This window comes from Bombus affinis, unplaced genomic scaffold (assembly GCF_024516045.1).
Source record: "Bombus affinis isolate iyBomAffi1 unplaced genomic scaffold, iyBomAffi1.2 ctg00000167.1, whole genome shotgun sequence".
NCBI lineage: Eukaryota > Metazoa > Arthropoda > Insecta > Hymenoptera > Apidae > Bombus > Bombus affinis.
Genome location: NW_026108880.1, coordinates 62,456 through 83,235, shown reverse-complemented (window position 1 = coordinate 83,235; position 20,780 = coordinate 62,456). Strand labels below are relative to the sequence as shown.

General features: G+C 43.1%; 1 long non-coding RNA gene across 1 annotated transcript in view; it reads right to left on the bottom strand.

Annotated features, from left to right (window-relative positions):
* LOC126927611 (uncharacterized) overlaps window positions 1–20,780 on the bottom strand; it is a 206,157-nt gene that overhangs the window by 153,669 nt on the left and 31,708 nt on the right. The window contains exon 2 of the long non-coding RNA XR_007715694.1: window positions 6,307–6,381. This is a non-coding gene — a long non-coding RNA (uncharacterized LOC126927611). The remainder of the gene's footprint in view (window positions 1–6,306; window positions 6,382–20,780) is intronic.

Sequence of the window (20,780 nt, the reverse complement as noted above, 5' to 3'; positions counted from 1 at the left end):
GTTATTACCCAATTTTGTCAGCCATTTCGGACATCACATTGCACTGTACTATGTGGCAATTGTACTATTTATGTAAAAATATTCACAAACTGTAAACTTTTGTCAGTAGGCAGTAGGATAAAGACCTCCGGCTCCTCGGGCTGGTGCGTATATTTCAATGTCCGTATGTGCCAAACCTTTGGTTTGTGACACACCTGTACGCGTCCCTCGCTCGCTGCGCTCGCTCGAAAACTATAGCCTAACCTAAAACCATTCCCTCTTGCATTCGTTATACGATATGGAGGCGACTTATTTCGGATTTGGGAACGTGTCGGATCGATAGTGAGGTTGGGCTAAATTTTTACGAGCGAGCGGAGCGAGCGAGCAACGATCACAATTTCCAAACTATACATATACCTTATATTGCCTTGCATATATTACGTGTTATTACCTAATTTTGTCATCCATTTCGGACATCACATTGAACTGTACTATGTGGAAATAGTACTATTTATGTAAAACTATTCATAAACTGTAAAGATTTGTCAGTAGGCAATAGGATGAAGACCTCCGGCTCCTCGGGCTGGTGCGAATATTTCAATGTCCGTATGTGCCAAACCGTTGGTTTGTGACGCACCTTTACGCGTCCCTCGCTCGCTGCGCTCGCTCGAAAAATGTAGCCGCACATAAAACCATTCCCTCTTGCATTCGTTATACGATATGGAGGCGACTTATTTCGAATTTGGGAACGCGTCGGATCTGTAGTGAGGTTGGACTATATTTCTACGAGCGAGCGGAGCGAGCGAGCAACGGTCACAATTTCCATGCTATACATATACCTTATATTGCTTTGCATATATTTCGTGTTATTACCTAATTTTGTCAGCCATTTCGGACATCTCATTGCACTGTACTATGAGGAAATAGTACTATTTATGTGAAACTATTCATAAACTGTAAACATTTGTCAGTAGGCAATAGGATAAAGACTTCCGGCTCCTCGGGCTGGTGTGAATATTTCAATGTCCGTATGTGCCAAACCGTTGGTTTGTGACACACCTTTACGCGCCCTCGCTCGCTGCGCTCGCTCGAAAACTATAGCCTAACCTAAAACCATTCCCTCTTGCATTCGTTATACGTTATGGAGGCAACTTATTTCGAATTTGGGAACGCGTCGGATCGGTAGTGAGTTTGGACTAAATTTCTACGAGCGAGCGGAGCGAGCGAGCAACTGTCACAATTTCCAAGCTATACATATACCTTATATTGCCTTGCATATATTACGTGTTATAACCTAATTTTGTCATCCATTTCGGACATCACATTGCACTGTACTATGTGGAAATAGTACTATTTATGTAAAACTCTTCATAAACTGTAAACATTTGTCAGTAGGCAGTAGGATAAAGACTTTCGGCTCTTCGGGCTGGTGTGCATATTTCAATGTCCGTATGTGCCAAACCGTTAGATTGTGACACACCTTTACGCGTCCCTTGTTCGCCGTGCTCGCTCGAAAAATGTAGCCTCACCCAAAACCATTCCCCCTTGCATTCGTTATACGATATGGAGGCAACTTATTTCAAATTTGGGAACGCGTCGGATCGGTAGTGAGGTTGGACTAAATTTCTACGAGCGAGCGGAGCGAGCGAGCAGCGGTCACAATTTCCAAGCTATACATATACCTTATATTGCCTTGCATATATTTCGTGTTATTACCCAATTTTGTCAGCCATTTCGGACATCACATTGCACTGTACTATGTGGCAATTGTACTATTTATGTAAAAATATTCACAAACTGTAAACTTTTGTCAGTAGGCAGTAGGATAAAGACCTCCGGCTCCTCGGGCTGGTGCGTATATTTCAATGTCCGTATGTGCCAAACCGTTGGTTTGTGACACACCTTTATGCGTCCCTCGCTCGCTGCGCTCGCTCGAAAACTATAGCCTAACCTAAAACCATTCCCTCTTGCATTCGTTATACGATATGGAGGCAACTTATTTCAAATTTGGGAACGCGTCGGATCGGTAGTGAGTTTGGACTAAATTTCTACGAGCGAGCGGAGCGAGCGAGCAACTGTCACAATTTCCAAGCTATACATATACCTTATATTGCCTTGCATATATTACGTGTTATAACCTAATTTTGTCATCCATTTCGGACATCACATTGCACTGTACTATGTGGAAATAGTACTATTTATGTAAAACTATTCATAAACTGTAAACATTTGTCAGTAGGCAATAGGATAAAGACTTTCGGCTCTTCGGGCTGGTGTGCATATTTCAATGTCCGTATGTGCCAAACCGTTAGATTGTGACACACCTTTACGCGTCCCTTGTTCGCCGTGCTCGCTCGAAAAATGTAGCCTCACCCAAAACCATTCCCCCTTGCATTCGTTATACGATATGGAGGCAACTTATTTCAAATTTGGGAACGCGTCGGATCGGTAGTGAGGTTGGACTAAATTTCTACGAGCGAGCGGAGCGAGCGAGCAGCGGTCACAATTTCCAAGCTATACATATACCTTATATTGCCTTGCATATATTTCGTGTTATTACCCAATTTTGTCAGCCATTTCGGACATCACATTGCACTGTACTATGTGGCAATTGTACTATTTATGTAAAAATATTCACAAACTGTAAACTTTTGTCAGTAGGCAGTAGGATAAAGACCTCCGGCTCCTCGGGCTGGTGCGTATATTTCAATGTCCGTATGTGCCAAACCGTTGGTTTGTGACACACCTTTATGCGTCCCTCGCTCGCTGCGCTCGCTCGAAAACTATAGCCTAACCTAAAACCATTCCCTCTTGCGTTCGTTATACGGTGTGGAGGCAACTTATTTCAATTTTGGGAACGCGTCGGATCGGTAGTGAGGTTGGACTAAATTTCTACGAGCGAGAGGAGCGAGCGAGCAACGGTCACAATTTCCAAGCTATACATATACCTTATATTGCCTTGCATATATTACGTGTTATAACCTAATTTTGTCAGCCATTTCGGACATCACATTGCACTGTACTATGTGGAAATTGTACTATTTATGTAGAAATATTCACAAACTGTAAACTTTTGTCAGTAGGCAATAGGATAAAGACCTCCGGCTCTCGGGCTGGTGGCGTATATTTCAATGTCCGTATGTGCCAAACCGTTGGTTTGTGACACACCTTTATGCGTCCCCTCGCTCGCTGCCCTCGCTCGAAAACTATAGCCTAACCTAAAACCATTCCCTCTTGCGTTCGTTATACGGTATGGAGGCAACCTATTTCAAATTTGGGAACGCGTCGGATCGGTAGTGAGGTTGGACTAAATTTCTACGAGCGAGAGGAGCGAGCGAGCAACGTTCACAATTTCCAAACTATACATATACCTTATATTGCCTTGCATATATTACGTGTTATAACCTAATTTTGTCAGCAATTTCGGACGACACACTGCACTGTACTATGTGGAAATAGTACTATTTATGTAAAACTATTCATAAGCTGTAAACATTTGTCAGTAGGCAATAAGATAATGACTTCCGGCTCCTCGGGCTGGCGTGAATATTTCAATGTCCGTATGTGCCAAACCGTTGGTTTGTGACACACCTATACGCGTCCCTCGCTCGCTGCGCTCGCTCGAAAACTATAGCCTAACCTAAAACCATTCCCTCTTGCATTCGTTATACGATATGGAGGCGACTTATTTCGGATTTGGGAACGTGTCGGATCGATAGTGAGGTTGGGCTAAATTTTTACGAGCGAGCGGAGCGAGCGAGCAACGATCACAATTTCCAAACTATACATATACCTTATATTGCCTTGCATATGTTACGTTTATTACCTAATTTTGTCATCCATTTCGGACATCACATTGAACTGTACTATGTGGAAATAGTACTATTTATGTAAAACTATTCATAAACTGTAAAGATTTGTCAGTAGGCAATAGGATGAAGACCTCCGGCTCCTCGGGCTGGTGCGAACATTTCAATGTCCGTATGTTGCCAAACCGTTGGATTGTGAACACCGTTACGCGTCCCTTGCTCGCCGTGCTCGCTCGAAAACAAGTAGCCTCACCTAAAACCATTCCCTCTTGCATTCGTAATACGATATGGAGGCGACTTATTTCGAATTTGGGAACGCGTCGGATCGGTAGTGAGGTTGGACTAAATTTTTACGAGCGAGCGAGCGAGCGAGCAACGATCACAATTTCCAAGCTATATATATACCTTCTATTGCCTTGCATATATTTCGTTGTTATTACCTAATTTTGTCAGCATTACTGACATCTCATTGCACATTACTATGTGGAAATAGTACTATTTATGTGAAACTGTTCATAAACTGTAAACATTTGTCAGTATGCAATAGGATAAGGACTCCGGCTCCTCTGGCTGGTGCGAATATTTCAATGTCCGTATGTAACAAAACCGTTGGTTTGTGACAGACCTTACGCGTCTCTCGCTCGCTGCGCTCGCTCGAAAAGCTATAGCCTAACCTAAAACCGAACCATCTTGTGTTCATTATTCGATATGGTGGAGCCATATTTCGAATTTGCGAAAGTGTCGGATCGGTTGTGAGGTTGACTAGATTTTTGCGAGCGAGCGGAGCGAGCGAGCAACGGCGACAATTTCCAAGCTATACATATACCTTATATTGCCTTGCATATATTTCGTGTTATTGCCTAATTTTGTCAGCCCATTTCTGACATCTCATTGCACTTTACTATGTGGAAATAGTACTATTTATGTGAAACTAATCATAAACTGTAAACATTTGTCAGTAGGCAATTCGATAAAGACTTCCGGCTCATCGGGCTGGTGCGAATATTTCAATGTCCGTATGTGCCAAACCGTTGGTTTGTGACGCACCTTTACGCGTCCCCTCGCTCGCTGCGCTCGCTCGAATACTATAGCCTAACCTAAAACTAATCCATCTTGCGTTCATTATTCGATATGGTGGAGCCATATTTCGAATTTGGGAACGCGTCGGATCGGTAGTGAGGTTGGACTAAATTTTTACGAGCGAGCGGAGCGAGCGAGCAACGATCACAATTTCCATGCTATATATATACTTTCTATTGCCTTGCATATATTTCGTGTTATTACCTAATTTTGTCAGCCATTTCGGACATCTCATTGCACTGTACTATGAGGAAATAGTACTATTTATGTGAAACTATTCATAAACTGTAAACATTTGTCAGTAGGCAATAGGATAAAGACTTCCGGCTCCTCGGGCTGGTGTGAATATTTCAATGTCCGTATGTGCCAAACCGTGGTTTGTGACACACCTTTACGCGTCCCTCGCTTCCGCTGCGCTCGCTCGAAAACTATAGCCTAACCTAAAACCATTCCCTCTTGCATTCGTTTATACGATATGGAGGCAACTTATTTCAAATTTGGGAACGCGTCGGATCGGTAGTGAGTTTGGACTAAATTTCTACGAGCGAGCGGAGCGAGCGAGCAACTGTCACAATTTCCAAGCTATACATATACCTTATATTGCCTTGCATATATTACGTGTTATAACCTAATTTTGTCATCCATTTCGGACATCACATTGCACTGTACTATGTGGAAATAGTACTATTTATGTAAAACTATTCATAAACTGTAAACATTTGTCAGTAGCAATAGGATAAGACTTTCGGCTCTTCGGGCTGGTGTGCATATTTCAATGTCCGTATGTGCCAAACCGTTAGATTGTGACACACCTTTACGCGTCCCCTTGTTCGCCGTGCTCGCTCGAAAAATGTAGCCTCACCCAAAACCATTCCCCCTTGCATTCGTTATACGGATATGGAGGCAACTTCTTTCAAATTTGGGAACGCGTCGGATCGGTAGTGAGGTTGGACTAAATTTCTACGAGCGAGCGGAGCGAGCGAGCAGCGGTCACAATTTCCAAGCTTATACATATACCTTATATTGCCTTGCATATATTTCGTGTTATTACCCAATTTTGTCAGCCATTTCGGACATCACATTGCACTGTACTATGTGGCAATTGTACTATTTATGTAAAAATATTCACAAACTGTAAACTTTTGTCAGTAGGCAGTAGGATAAAGACCTCCGGCTCCTCGGGCTGGTGCGTATATTTCAATGTCCGTATGTGCCAAACCTTTGGTTTGTGACACACCTGTACGCGTCCCTCGCTCGCTGCGCTCGCTCGAAAACTATAGCCTAACCTAAAACCATTCCCTCTTGCATTCGTTATACGATATGAGGCGACTTATTTCGGATTTGGGAACGTGTCGGATCGATAGTGAGGTTGGGCTAAATTTTTACGAGCGAGCGGAGCGAGCGAGCAACGATCACAATTTCCAAGCTATACATATACCTTATATTGCCTTGCATATATTTCGTGTTATTACCCAATTTTGTCAGCCATTTCGGACATCACATTGCACTGTTACTATGTGGCAATTGTACTATTTATGTAAAAATATTCACAAACTGTAAACTTTTGTCAGTAGGCAGTAGGATAAAGACCTCCGGCTCCTCGGGCTGGTGCGTATATTTCAATGTCCGTATGTGCCAAACCGTTGGTTTGTGACACACCTTTATGCGTCCCTCGCTCGCTGCGCTCGCTCGAAAACTATAGCCTAACCTAAAACCATTCCCTCTTGCGTTCGTTATACGGTGTGGAGGCAACTTATTTCAATTTTGGGAACGCGTCGGATCGGTAGTGAGGTTGGACTAAATTTCTACGAGCGAGAGGAGCGAGCGAGCAACGGTCACAATTTCCAAGCTATACATATACCTTATATTGCCTGCATATATTACGTGTTATAACCTAATTTTGTCAGCCATTTCGGACATCACATTGCACTCTACTATGTGGAAATTGTACTATTTATGTAGAAATATTCACAAACTGTAAACTTTTGTCAGTAGGCAATAGGATAAAGACCTCCGGCTCCTCGGGCTGGTGCGTATATTTCAATGTCCGTATGTGCCAAACCGTTGGTTTGTGACACACCTTTATGCGTCCCTCGCTCGCTGCCCTCGCTCGAAAACTATAGCCTAACCTAAAACCATTCCCTCTTGCGTTCGTTATACGGTATGGAGGCAACCTATTCAAAATTTGGGAAACGCGTCGGATCGGTAGTGAGGTTGGACTAAATTTCTACGAGCGAGAGGAGCGAGCGAGCAACGTTCACAATTTCCAAACTATACATATACCTTATATTGCCTTGCATATATTACGTGTTATAACCTAATTTTGTCATCCATTTCGGACATCACATTGCCACTGTACTATGTGGAAATAGTACTATTTATGTAAAACTATTCATAAACTGTAAACATTTGTCAGTAGGCAATAGGATAAAGACTTCCGGCTCCTCGGGCCTGGTGTGATATTTCCAACGTCCGTATGTGCCAAACCGTTAGATTGTGACACACTTTACGCGTCCCTTGTTCGCCGTGCTCGCTCGAAAAATGTAGCCTCACCCAAAACCATTCCTCTTGCGTTCGGTAGACGATATCTAGGCGACTTATTTCGAATTTGGGAACGCGTCGGTTTCGATAGTGAGGTTGGACTAAATTTCTACGAGCGAGCGGAGCGAGCGAGCAGCGGTCACAATTTCCAAGCTATACATATACCTTATATTGCCTTGCATATATTTCGTGTTATTACCCAATTTTGTCAGCCATTTCGGACATCACATTGCACTGTACTATGTGGCAATTGTACTATTTATGTAAAAATATCACAAACTGTAAACTTTTGTCAGTAGGCAGTAGGATAAAGACCTCCGGCTCCTCGGGCTGGTGCGTATATTTCAATGTCCGTATGTGCCAAACCGTTGGGTTTGTGACACACCTTTATGCGTCCCTCGCTCGCTGCGCTCGCTCGAAAACTATAGCCTAACCTAAAACCATTCCCTCTTGCGTTCGTTATACGGTGTGGAGGCAACTTATGTCAATTTTGGGAACGCGTCGGATCGGTAGTGAGGTTGGACTAAATTTCTACGAGCGAGAGGAGCGAGCGAGCAACGGTCACAATTTCCAAGCTATACATATACCTTATATAGCCTTGCATATATTACGTGTTATAACCTAATTTTGTCAGCCATTTCGGACATCACATTGCACTCTACTATGTGGAAATTGTACTATTTATGTAGAAATATTCACAAACTGTAAACTTTTGTCAGTAGGCAATAGGATAAAGACCTCCGGCTCCTCGGGCTGGTGCGTATATTTCAATGTCCGTATGTGCCAAACCTTTGGTTTGTGACACACCTGTACGCGTCCCTCGCTCGCTGCGCTCGCTCGAAAACTATAGCCTAACCTAAAACCATTCCCTCTTGCATTCGTTATACGATATGGAGGCGACTTATTTCGGATTTGGGAACGTGTCGGATCGATAGTGAGGTTGGGCTAAATTTTTACGAGCGAGCGGAGCGAGCGAGCAACGATCACAATTTCCAAACTATACATATACCTTATATTGCCTTGCATATGTTACGTGTTATTACCTAATTTGTCATCCATTTCGGACATCACATTGAACTGTACTATGTGGAAATAGTACTATTTATGTAAAACTATTCATAAACTGTAAAGATTTGTCAGTAAGGCAATAGGATGAAGACCTCCGGCTCCTCGGGCTGGTGCGAACATTTCAATGTCCGTATGTGCCAAACCGTTGGATTGTGACACACCGTTACGCGTCCCTTGCTCGCCGTGCTCGCTCGAAAAAAGTAGCCTCACCTAAAACCATTCCCTCTTGCATTCGTAATACGATATGGAGGCGACTTATTCTGAATTTGGGAACGCGTCGGATCGGTAGTGAGGTTGGACTAAATTTTTACGAGCGAGCGGAGCGAGCGAGCAACGATCACAATTTCCAAGCTATATATATACCTTCTATTGCCTTGCATATATTTCGTGTTATTACCTAATTTTGTCAGCCATTACTGACATCTCATTGCACATTACTATGTGGAAATAGTACTATTTATGTGAAACTGTTCATAAAACTGTAAACATTTGTCAGTATGCAATAGGATAAGGACTTCCGGCTCCTCTGGCTGGTGCGAATATTTCAATGTCCGTATGTAACAAAACCGTTGGTTTGTGACAGACCTTTACGCGTCTCTCGCTCGCTGCGCTCGCTCGAAAGCTATAGCCTAACCTAAAACCGAACCATCTTGTGTTCATTATTCGATATGGTGGAGCCATATTTCGAATTTGCGAAGTGTCGGATCGGTTGTGAGGTTGGACTAGATTTTTGCGAGCGAGCGGAGCGAGCGAGCAACGGTGACAATTTCCAAGCTATACATATACCTTATATTGCCTTGCATATATTTCGTGTTATTACCTAATTTTGTCAGCCATTTCTGACATCTCATTGCACTTTACTATGTGGAAATAGTACTATTTATGTGAAACTAATCATAAACCGTAAACATTTGTCAGTAGGCAATTCGATTAAAGACTTCCGGCTCATCGGGCTGGTGCGAATATTTCAATGTCCGTATGTTCCAAACCGTTGGTTTGTGACGCACCTTTACGCGTCCCTCGCTCGCTGCGCTCGCTCGAATACTATAGCCTAACCTAAAACTAATCCATCTTGCGTTCATTATTCGATATGGTGGAGCCATATTTCGAATTTGGGAACGCGTCGGATCGGTAGTGAGGTTGGACTAATTTTTACGAGCGAGCGGAGCGAGCGAGCAACGATCACAATTTCCATGCTATATATATACTTTCTATTGCCTTGCATATATTTCGTGTTATTACCTAATTTTGTCAGCCATTTCGGACATCTCATTGCACTGTACTATGAGGAAATAGTACTATTTATGTGAAACTATTCATAAACTGTAAACATTTGTCAGTAGGCAATAGGATAAAGACTTCCGGCTCCTCGGGCTGGTGTGAATATTTCAATGTCCGTATGTGCCAAACCGTTGGTTTGTGACACACCTTTACGCGTCCCTCGCTCGCTGCGCTCGCTCGAAAACTATAGCCTAACCTAAAACCATTCCCTCTTGCATTCGTTTATACGATATGGAGGCAACTTATTTCAAATTTGGGAACGCGTCGGATCGGTAGTGAGTTTGGACTAAATTTCTACGAGCGAGCGGAGCGAGCGAGCAACTGTCACAATTTCCAAGCTATACATATACCTTATATTGCCTTGCATATATTACGTGTTATAACCTAATTTTGTCATCCATTTCGGACATCACATTGCACTGTACTATGTGGAATTAGTACTATTTATGTAAAACTATTCATAAACTGTAAACATTTGTCAGTAGGCAATAGGATAAAGACTTTCGGCTCTTCGGGCTGGTGTGCATATTTCAATGTCCGTATGTGCCAAACCGTTAGATTGTGACACACCTTTACGCGTCCCTTGTTCGCCGTGCTCGCTCGAAAAATGTAGCCTCACCCAAAACCATTCCCCCTTGCATTCGTTATACGATATGGAGGCAACTTCTTTCAAATTTGGGGAACGCGTCGGATCGGTAGTGAGGTTGGACTAAATTTCTACGAGCGAGCGGAGCGAGCGAGCAGCGGTCACAATTTCCAAGCTATACATATACCTTATATTGCCTTGCATATATTTCGTGTTATTACCCAATTTTGTCAGCCATTTCGGACATCACATTGCACTGTACTATGTGGCAATTGTACTATTTATGTAAAAATATTCACAAACTGTAAACTTTTGTCAGTAGGCAGTAGGATAAAGACCTCCGGCTCCTCGGGCTGGTGCTTATATTTCAATGTCCGTATGTGCCAAACCTTTGGTTTGTGACACACCTGTACGCGTCCCTCGCTCGCTGCGCTCGCTCGAAAACTATAGCCTAACCTAAAACCATTCCCTCTTGCATTCGTTATACGATATGGAGGCGACTTATTTCGGATTTGGGAACGTGTCGGATCGATAGTGAGGTTGGGCTAAATTTTTACGAGCGAGCGGAGCGAGCGAGCAACGATCACAATTTCCAAGCTATACATATACCTTATATTGCCTTGCATTTATTCGTGTTATTACCCAATTTTGTCAGCCAATTCGGACATCACATTGCACTGTACTATGTGGCAATTGTACTATTTATGTAAAAATATTCACAAACTGTAAACTTTTGTCAGTAGGCAGTAGGATAAAGGACCTCCGGCTCCTCGGGCTGGTGCGTATATTTCAATGTCCGTATGTGCCAAACCGTTGGTTTGTGACACACCTTTATGCGTCCCTCGCTCGCTGCGCTCGCTCGAAAACTATAGCCTAACCTAAAAACCCATTCCCTCTTGCGTTCGTTTATACGGTGTGGAGGCAACTTATTTCAATTTTGGGAACGCGTCGGATCGGTAGTGAGGTTGGACTAAATTTCTACGAGCGAGAGGAGCGAGCGAGCAACGGTCACAATTTCCAAGCTATACATATACCTTATATTGCCTTGCATATATTACGTGTTATAACCTAATTTTGTCAGCCATTTCGGACATCACATTGCACTCTACTATGTGGAAATTGTACTATTTATGTAGAAATATTCACAAACTGTAAACTTTTGTCAGTAGGCAATAGGATAAAGACCTCCGGCTCCTCGGGCTGGTGCGTATATTTCAATGTCCGTATGTGCCAAACCGTTGGTTTGTGACACACCTTTATGCGTCCCTCGCTCGCTGCCCTCGCTCGAAAACTATAGCCTAACCTAAAACCATTCCCTCTTGCGTTCGTTATACGGTATGGAGGCAACCTATTTCAAATTTGGGAACGCGTCGGATCGGTAGTGAGGTTGGACTAAATTTCTACGAGCGAGAGGAGCGAGCGAGCAACGTTCACAATTTCCAAACTATACATATACCTTATATTGCCTTGCATATATTACGTGTTATAACCTAATTTTGTCATCCATTTCGGACATCACATTGCACTGTACTATGTGGAAATAGTACTATTTATGTAAAACTATTCATAAACTGTAAACATTTGTCAGTAGGCAATAGGATAAAGACTTCCGGCTCCTCGGGCTGGTGTGAATATTTCAACGTCCGTATGTGCCAAACCGTTAGATTGTGACACACCTTTACGCGTCCCTTGTTCGCCGTGCTCGCTCGAAAAATGTAGCCTCACCCAAAACCATTCCCTCTTGCGTTCGGTAGACGATATCTAGGCGACTTATTTCGAATTTGGGAACGCGTCGGTTCGATAGTGAGGTTGGACTAAATTTCTACGAGCGAGCGGAGCGAGCGAGCAGCGGTCACAATTTCCAAGCTATACATATACCTTATATTGCCTTGCATATATTTCGTGTTATTACCCAATTTTGTCAGCCATTTCGGACATCACATTGCACTGTACTATGTGGCAATTGTACTATTTATGTAAAAATATTCACAAACTGTAAACTTTTGTCAGTAGGCAGTAGGATAAAGACCTCCGGCTCCTCGGGCTGGTGCGTATATTTCAATGTCCGTATGTGCCAAACCGTTGGTTTGTGACACACCTTTATGCGTCCCTCGCTCGCTGCGCTCGCTCGAAAACTATAGCCTAACCTAAAACCATTCCCTCTTGCGTTCGTTATACGGTGTGGAGGCAACTTATTTCAATTTTGGGAACGCGTCGGATCGGTAGTGAGGTTGGACTAAATTTCTACGAGCGAGAGGAGCGAGCGAGCAACGGTCACAATTTCCAAGCTATACATATACCTTATATTGCCTTGCATATATTACGTGTTATAACCTAATTTTGTCAGCCATTTCGGACATCACATTGCACTCTACTATGTGGAAATTGTACTATTTATGTAGAAATATTCACAAACTGTAAACTTTTGTCAGTAGGCAATAGGATAAAGACCTCCGGCTCCTCGGGCTGGTGCGTATATTTCAATGTCCGTATGTGCCAAACCGTTGGTTTGTGACACACCTTTATGCGTCCCTCGCTCGCTGCCCTCGCTCGAAAACTATAGCCTAACCTAAAACCATTCCCTCTTGCGTTCGTTATACGGTATGGAGGCAACCTATTTCAAATTTGGGAACGCGTCGGATCGGTAGTGAGGTTGGACTAAATTTCTACGAGCGAGAGGAGCGAGCGAGCAACGTTCACAATTTCCAAACTATACATATACCTTATATTGCCTTGCATATATTACGTGTTATAACCTAATTTTGTCATCCATTTCGGACATCACATTGCACTGTACTATGTGGAAATAGTACTATTTATGTAAAACTATTCATAAACTGTAAACATTTGTCAGTAGGCAATAGGATAAAGACTTCCGGCTCCTCGGGCTGGTGTGAATATTTCAACGTCCGTATGTGCCAAACCGTTAGATTGTGACACACCTTTACGCGTCCCTTGTTCGCCGTGCTCGCTCGAAAAATGTAGCCTCACCCAAAACCATTCCCTCTTGCGTTCGGTAGACGATATCTAGGCGACTTATTTCGAATTTGGGAACGCGTCGGTTCGATAGTGAGGTTGGACTAAATTTCTACGAGCGAGCGGAGCGAGCGAGCAGCGGTCACAATTTCCAAGCTATACATATACCTTATATTGCCTTGCATATATTTCGTGTTATTACCCAATTTTGTCAGCCATTTCGGACATCACATTGCACTGTACTATGTGGCAATTGTACTATTTATGTAAAAATATTCACAAACTGTAAACTTTTGTCAGTAGGCAGTAGGATAAAGACCTCCGGCTCCTCGGGCTGGTGCGTATATTTCAATGTCCGTATGTGCCAAACCGTTGGTTTGTGACACACCTTTATGCGTCCCTCGCTCGCTGCGCTCGCTCGAAAACTATAGCCTCACCTAAAACCATTCCCTCTTGCGTTCGTTATACGGTGTGGAGGCAACTTATTTCAATTTTGGGAACGCGTCGGATCGGTAGTGAGGTTGGACTAAATTTCTACGAGCGAGAGGAGCGAGCGAGCAACGGTCACAATTTCCAAGCTATACATATACCTTATATTGCCTTGCATATATTACGTGTTATAACCTAATTTTGTCAGCCATTTCGGACATCACATTGCACTCTACTATGTGGAAATTGTACTATTTATGTAGAAATATTCACAAACTGTAAACTTTTGTCAGTAGGCAATAGGATAAAGACCTCCGGCTCCTCGGGCTGGTGCGTATATTTCAATGTCCGTATGTGCCAAACCGTTGGTTTGTGACACACCTTTATGCGTCCCTCGCTCGCTGCCCTCGCTCGAAAACTATAGCCTAACCTAAAACCATTCCCTCTTGCGTTCGTTATACGGTATGGAGGCAACCTATTTCAAATTTGGGAACGCGTCGGATCGGTAGTGAGGTTGGACTAAATTTCTACGAGCGAGAGGAGCGAGCGAGCAACGTTCACAATTTCCAAACTATACATATACCTTATATTGCCTTGCATATATTACGTGTTATAACCTAATTTTGTCATCCATTTCGGACATCACATTGCACTGTACTATGTGGAAATAGTACTATTTATGTAAAACTATTCATAAACTGTAAACATTTGTCAGTAGGCAATAGGATAAAGACTTCCGGCTCCTCGGGCTGGTGTGAATATTTCAACGTCCGTATGTGCCAAACCGTTAGATTGTGACACACCTTTACGCGTCCCTTGTTCGCCGTGCTCGCTCGAAAAATGTAGCCTCACCCAAAACCATTCCCTCTTGCGTTCGTTAGACGATATCTAGGCGACTTATTTCGAATTTGGGAACGCGTCGGTTCGATAGTGAGGTTGGACTAAATTTCTACGAGCGAGCGGAGCGAGCGAGCAACGATCACAATTTCCAAACTATACATATACCTTATATTGCCTTGCATATATTACGTGTTATTACCTAATTTTGTCGGCCATTTCGGACATCTCATTGCACTGTACTATGTGGAAATAGTATAATTTATGTAAAACTATTCGTAAACTGTAAAGATTTGTCAGTAGGCAATAGGATAAAGACCTCCGGCTCCTCGGGCTGGTGCGTATATTTCAATGTCCGTATGTGCCAAACCGTTGGTTTGTGACACACCTTTATCCGTCCCTCGCTCGCTGCGCTCGCTCGAAAACTCTAGCCTAACCTAAAACCATTCCCTCTTGCATTCGTTATACTATATGGAGGCGACTTATTTCGGATTTGGGAACGTGTCCGATCGATAGTGAGGTTGGGCTAAATTTTTACGAGCGAGCGGAGCGAGCGAGCAACGATCACAATTTCCAAACTATACATATACCTTATATTGCCTTGCATATATTACGTGTTATTACCTAATTTTGTCATCCATTTCGGACATCACATTGCACTGTACTATGTGGAAATAGTACTATTTATGTAAAACTGTTCATAAACTGTAAACATTTGTCAGTATGCAATAGGATAAGGACTTCCGGCTCCTCGGGCTGGTGCGAATATTTCAATGTCCGTATGTAACAAAACCGTTGGTTTGTGACAGACCTTTACGCGTCTCTCGCTCGCTGCGCTCGCTCGAAAGCTATAGCCTAACCTAAAACCGAACCATCTTGTGTTCATTATTCGATATGGTGGAGCCATATTTCGAATTTGCGAAAGTGTCGGATCGGTTGTGAGGTTGGACTAGATTTTTGCGAGCGAGCGGAGCGAGCGAGCAACGGTGACAATTTCCAAGCTATACATATACTTTCTATTGCCTTGCATATATTTCGTGTTATTACCTAATTTTGTCAGCCATTTCGGACATCACATTGCACTGTACTATGTGGAAATAGTACTATTTATGTAAAACTATTCATAAACTGTAAACATTTGTCAGTAGGCAATAGGATAAAGACTTCCGGCTCCTCGGGCTGGTGTGAATATTTCAATGTCCGTATGTGCCAAACCGTTAGATTGTGACACACCTTTACGCGTCCCTGGTTCGCCGTGCTCGCTCGAAAAATGTAGCCTCACCCAAAACCATTCCCCCTTGCGTTCGTTAGACGATATCTAGGCGACTTATTTCGAATTTGGGAACGCGTCGGTTCGATAGTGAGGTTGGACTAAATTTCTACGAGCGAGCGGAGCGAGCGAGCAACGGTCACAGTTTCCAAGCTATACATATACCTTATATTGCCTTGCATATATTTCGTGTTATTACCTACCTTTGTCAGCCATTTCGGACATCACATTGCACTGTACTATGTGGAAATAGTACTATTTATGTGAAACTATTGATAAACTGTAAACATTTGTCAGTAGGCAATAACATAATGACTTCCGGCTCCTCGGGCTGGCGTGAATATTTCAATGTCCGTATGTGCCAAACTGTTGGATTGTGACACACCGTTACGCGTCCCTTGTTCGCCGTGCTCGCTCGAAAAATGTAGCCTCACCCAAAACCATTCCCTCTTGCGTTCGTTAGACGATAGCTAGGCGACTTATTTCGAATTTGGGAACGCGTCGGTTCGATAGTGAGGTTGGACTAAATTTCTACGAGCGAGCGGAGCGAGCGAGCAACGATCACAATTTCCAAACTATACATATACCTTATATTGCCTTGCATATATTACGTGTTATTACCTAATTTTGTCAGCCATTTCGGACATCTCATTGCACTGTACTATGTGGAAATAGTACAATTTATGTGAAACTATTGATAAACTGTAATCTTTTGTCAGTAGGCAATAGGATAAAGACCTCCGTCTCCTCGGGCTGGTGCGAATATTTCAATGTCCGTATGTGCCAAACCGTTGGTTTGTGACACACCATTACGCGGCCTCGCTCGCTGCGCTCGCTAGAAAACTATAGCCTCACCTAAAACCATTCCCTCTTGCATTCGTAATACGATATGGAGGCGACTTATTTCGAATTTGGGAACGCGTCGGATCGGTAGTGAGGTTGGACTAAATTTTTACGAGCGAGCGGAGCGAGCGAGCAACGATCACAATTTCCAAGCTATATATATACCTTCTATTGCCTTGCATATATTTCGTGTTATTACCTAATTTTGTCAGCCATTTCGGACATCACATTGCACTGTACTATGTGGAAATTGTACTATTTATGTAAAACTATTCATAAACTGTAAACGTTTGTCAGTAGGCAATAGGATAAAGACTTCCGGCTCCTCGGGCTGGTGTGAATATTTCAATGTCCGTATGTGCCAAACCGTTAGATTGTGACACACCCTTACGCGTCCCTTGTTTTCCGTGCTCGCTCGAAAAATGTAGCCTCACCCAAAACCATTCCCTCTTGCGTTCGTTAGACGATATCTAGGCGACTTATTTGGAATTTGGGAACGCGTCGGTTCGATAGTGAGGTTGGACTAAATTTCTACGAGCGAGCGGAGCGTGCGAGCAACGATCACAATTTCCAAACTATACATATACCTTATATTGCCTTGCATATATTACGTGTTATTACCTAATTTTGTCAGCCATTTCGGACATCTCATTGCACTGTACTATGTGGAAATAGTACTATTTATGTAAAACTGTTCATAAACTGTAAAGATTTGTCAGTAGGCAATAGGATGAAGACCTCCGGCTCCTCGGGCTGGTGCGAACATTTCAATGTCCGTATGTGCCAAACCGTTGGATTGTGACACACCGTTACGCGTCCCTTGCTCGCCGTGCTCGCTCGAAAAATGTAGCCTCACCTAAAACCATTCCCTCTTGCGTTCGTTATACGGTATGGAGGCAACCTATTTCAAATTTGGGAACGCGTCGGATCGGTAGTGAGGTTGGACTAAATTTCTACGAGCTAGAGGAGCGAGCGAGCAACGTTCACAATTTCCAAACTACACATATACCTTATATTGCCTTGCATATATTTCGTGTTATTACCTAATTTTGTCAGCCATTACTGACATCTCTTTGCACATTACTATGTGGAAATAGTACTATTTATGTGAAACTGTTCATAAACTGTAAACATTTGTCAGTAGGCAATAGGATAAAGACTTCCGGCTCCTCGGGCTGGTGTGAATATTTCAATGTCCGTATGTGCCAAACCGTTGGTTTGTGACACACCTTTACGCGTCCCTCGCTCGCTGCGCTCGCTCGAAAACTATAGCCTAACCTAAAACCATTCCCTCTTGCATTCGTTATACGATATGGTGGCAACTTATTTCAAATTTGGGAACGCGTCGGATCGGTAGTGAGTTTGGACTAAATTTCTACGAGCGAGCGGAGCGAGCGAGCAACGGTCACAATTTCCAAGCTATACATATACCTTATATTGCCTTGCATATATTTCGTGTTATTACCTACCTTTGTCAGCCATTTCGGACATCACATTGCACTGTACTATGTGGAAATAGTACTATTTATGTGAAACTATTGATAAACTGTAATCTTTTGTCAGTAGGCAATAGGATGAAGACCTCCGGCTCCTCGGCCTGGTGCGAACATTTCAATGTCCGTATGTGCCAAACCGTTGGATTGTGACACACCGTTACGCGTCCCTTGCTCGCCGTGCTCGCTCGAAAAATGTAGCCTCACCTAAAACCATTCCCTCTTGCATTCGTTATACGATATGGAGGTGACTTGTTTCTAATTTGGGAACGTGTCGGATCGGTAGTGAGGTTGGACTAAATTTTTACGAGCGAGCGGAGCGAGCGAGCAGCGATCACAATTTCCAAGCTATACATATACCTTATATTGCCTTGCATATATTTCGTGTTATTACCTAAGTTTGTCAGCCATTTCGGACATCACACTGCACTGTACTATGTGGAAATAGTACTATTTATGTAAAACTATTCATAAACTGTAAACATTTGTCAGTAGGCAATAAGATAAAGACTTCCGGCTCCTCGGGCTGGTGTGACTATTTCAATGTCCGTATGTGCCAAACCGTTGGTTTGTGACACACCTTTACGCGTCCCTCGCTCGCTGCGCTCGATCGAAAACTATAGCCTAACCTAAAACCATTCCCTCTTGCATTCGTTATACGATATGCAGGCAAATTATTTCAAATTTGGGAACGCCTCGGATCGGTAGTGAGGTTTGACTAAATTTCTACGAGCGAGCGGAGCGAGCGAGCAACGATCACAATTTCCAAGCTATACGTATACCTTATATTGCCTTGCATATATTTCGTGTTATTACCTAATTTTGTCAGCCATTTCGGACATCACACTGCACTGTACTATGTGGAAATAGTACTATTTATGTAAAACTATTCATAAACTGTAAACATTTGTCAGTAGGCAATAGGATAAAGACTTCCGGCTCCTCGGGCTGGTGTGAATATTTCAATGTCCGTATGTGCCAAACCGTTAGATTGTGACACACCTTTACGCGTCCCTTGTTCGCCGTGCTCGCTCGAAAAATGTAGCCTCACCCAAAACCATTCCCTCTTGCGTTCGTTAGACGATATCTAGGCGACTTATTTCGAATTTGGGAACGCGTCGGTTCGATAGTGAGGTTGGACTAAATTTCTACAAGCGAGCGGAGCGAGCGAGCAACGGTCACAGTTTCCATGCTATACATATACCTTATATTGCCTTGCATATATTTCGTGTTATTACCTACCTTTGTCAGCCATTTCGGACATCACATTGCACTGTACTATGTGGAAATAGTACTATTTATGTGAAACTATTGATAAACTGTAAACTTTTGTCAGTAGGCAATAGGATGAAGACCTCCGGCTCCTCGGGCTGGTGCGAACATTTCAATGTCCGTATGTAACAAAACCGTTGGTTTGTGACAGACCTTTACGCGTCTCTCGCTCGCTGCGCTCGCTCGAAAGCTATAGCCTAACCTAAAACCGAACCATCTTGTGTTCATTATTCGATATGGTGGAGCCATATTTCGAATTTGCGAAAGTGTCGGATCGGTTGTGAGGTTGGACTAGATTTTTGCGAGCGAGCGGAGCGAGCGAGCAACGGTGACAATTTCCAAGCTATACATATACCTTATATTGCCTTGCATATATTTCGTGTTATTACCTAATTTTGTCAGCCATTTCTGACATCTCATTGCACTTTACTATGTGGAAATAGTACTATTTATGTGAAACTAATCATAAACTGTAAACATTTGTCAGTAGGCAATTCGATAAAGACTTCCGGCTCATCGGGCTGGTGCGAATATTTCAATGTCCGTATGTGCCAGACCGTTGGTTTGTGACGCACCTTTACGCGTCCCTCGCTCGCTGCGCTCGCTCGAATACTATAGCCTAACCTAAAACTAATCCATCTTGCGTTCATTATTCGATATGGTGGAGCCATATTTCGAATTTGGGAACGCGTCGGATCGGTAGTGAGGTTGGACTAAATTTTTACGAGCGAGCGGAGCGAGCGAGCAACGATCACAATTTCCATGCTATATATATACTTTCTATTGCCTTGCATATATTTCGTTTTATTACCTAATTTTGTCAGCCATTCCGGACATCACATTGCACTGTACTATGTGGAAATAGTACTATTTATGTAAAACTGTTCATAAACTGTAAAGATTTGTCAGTAGGCAATAGGATGAAGACCTCCGGCTCCTCGGGCTGGTGCGAACATTTCAATGTCCGTATGTGCCAAACCGTTGGATTGTGACACACCGTTACGCGTCCCTTGCTCGCCGTGCTCGCTCGAAAAATGTAGCCTCACCTAAAACCATTCCCTCTTGCGTTCGTTATACGGTATGGAGGCAACCTATTTCAAATTTGGGAACGCGTCGGATCGGTAGTGAGGTTGGACTAAATTTCTACGAGCTAGAGGAGCGAGCGAGCAACGTTCACAATTTCCAAACTACACATATACCTTATATTGCCTTGCATATATTTCGTGTTATTACCTAATTTTGTCAGCCATTACTGACATCTCATTGCACATTACTATGTGGAAATAGTACTATTTATGTGAAACTGTTCATAAACT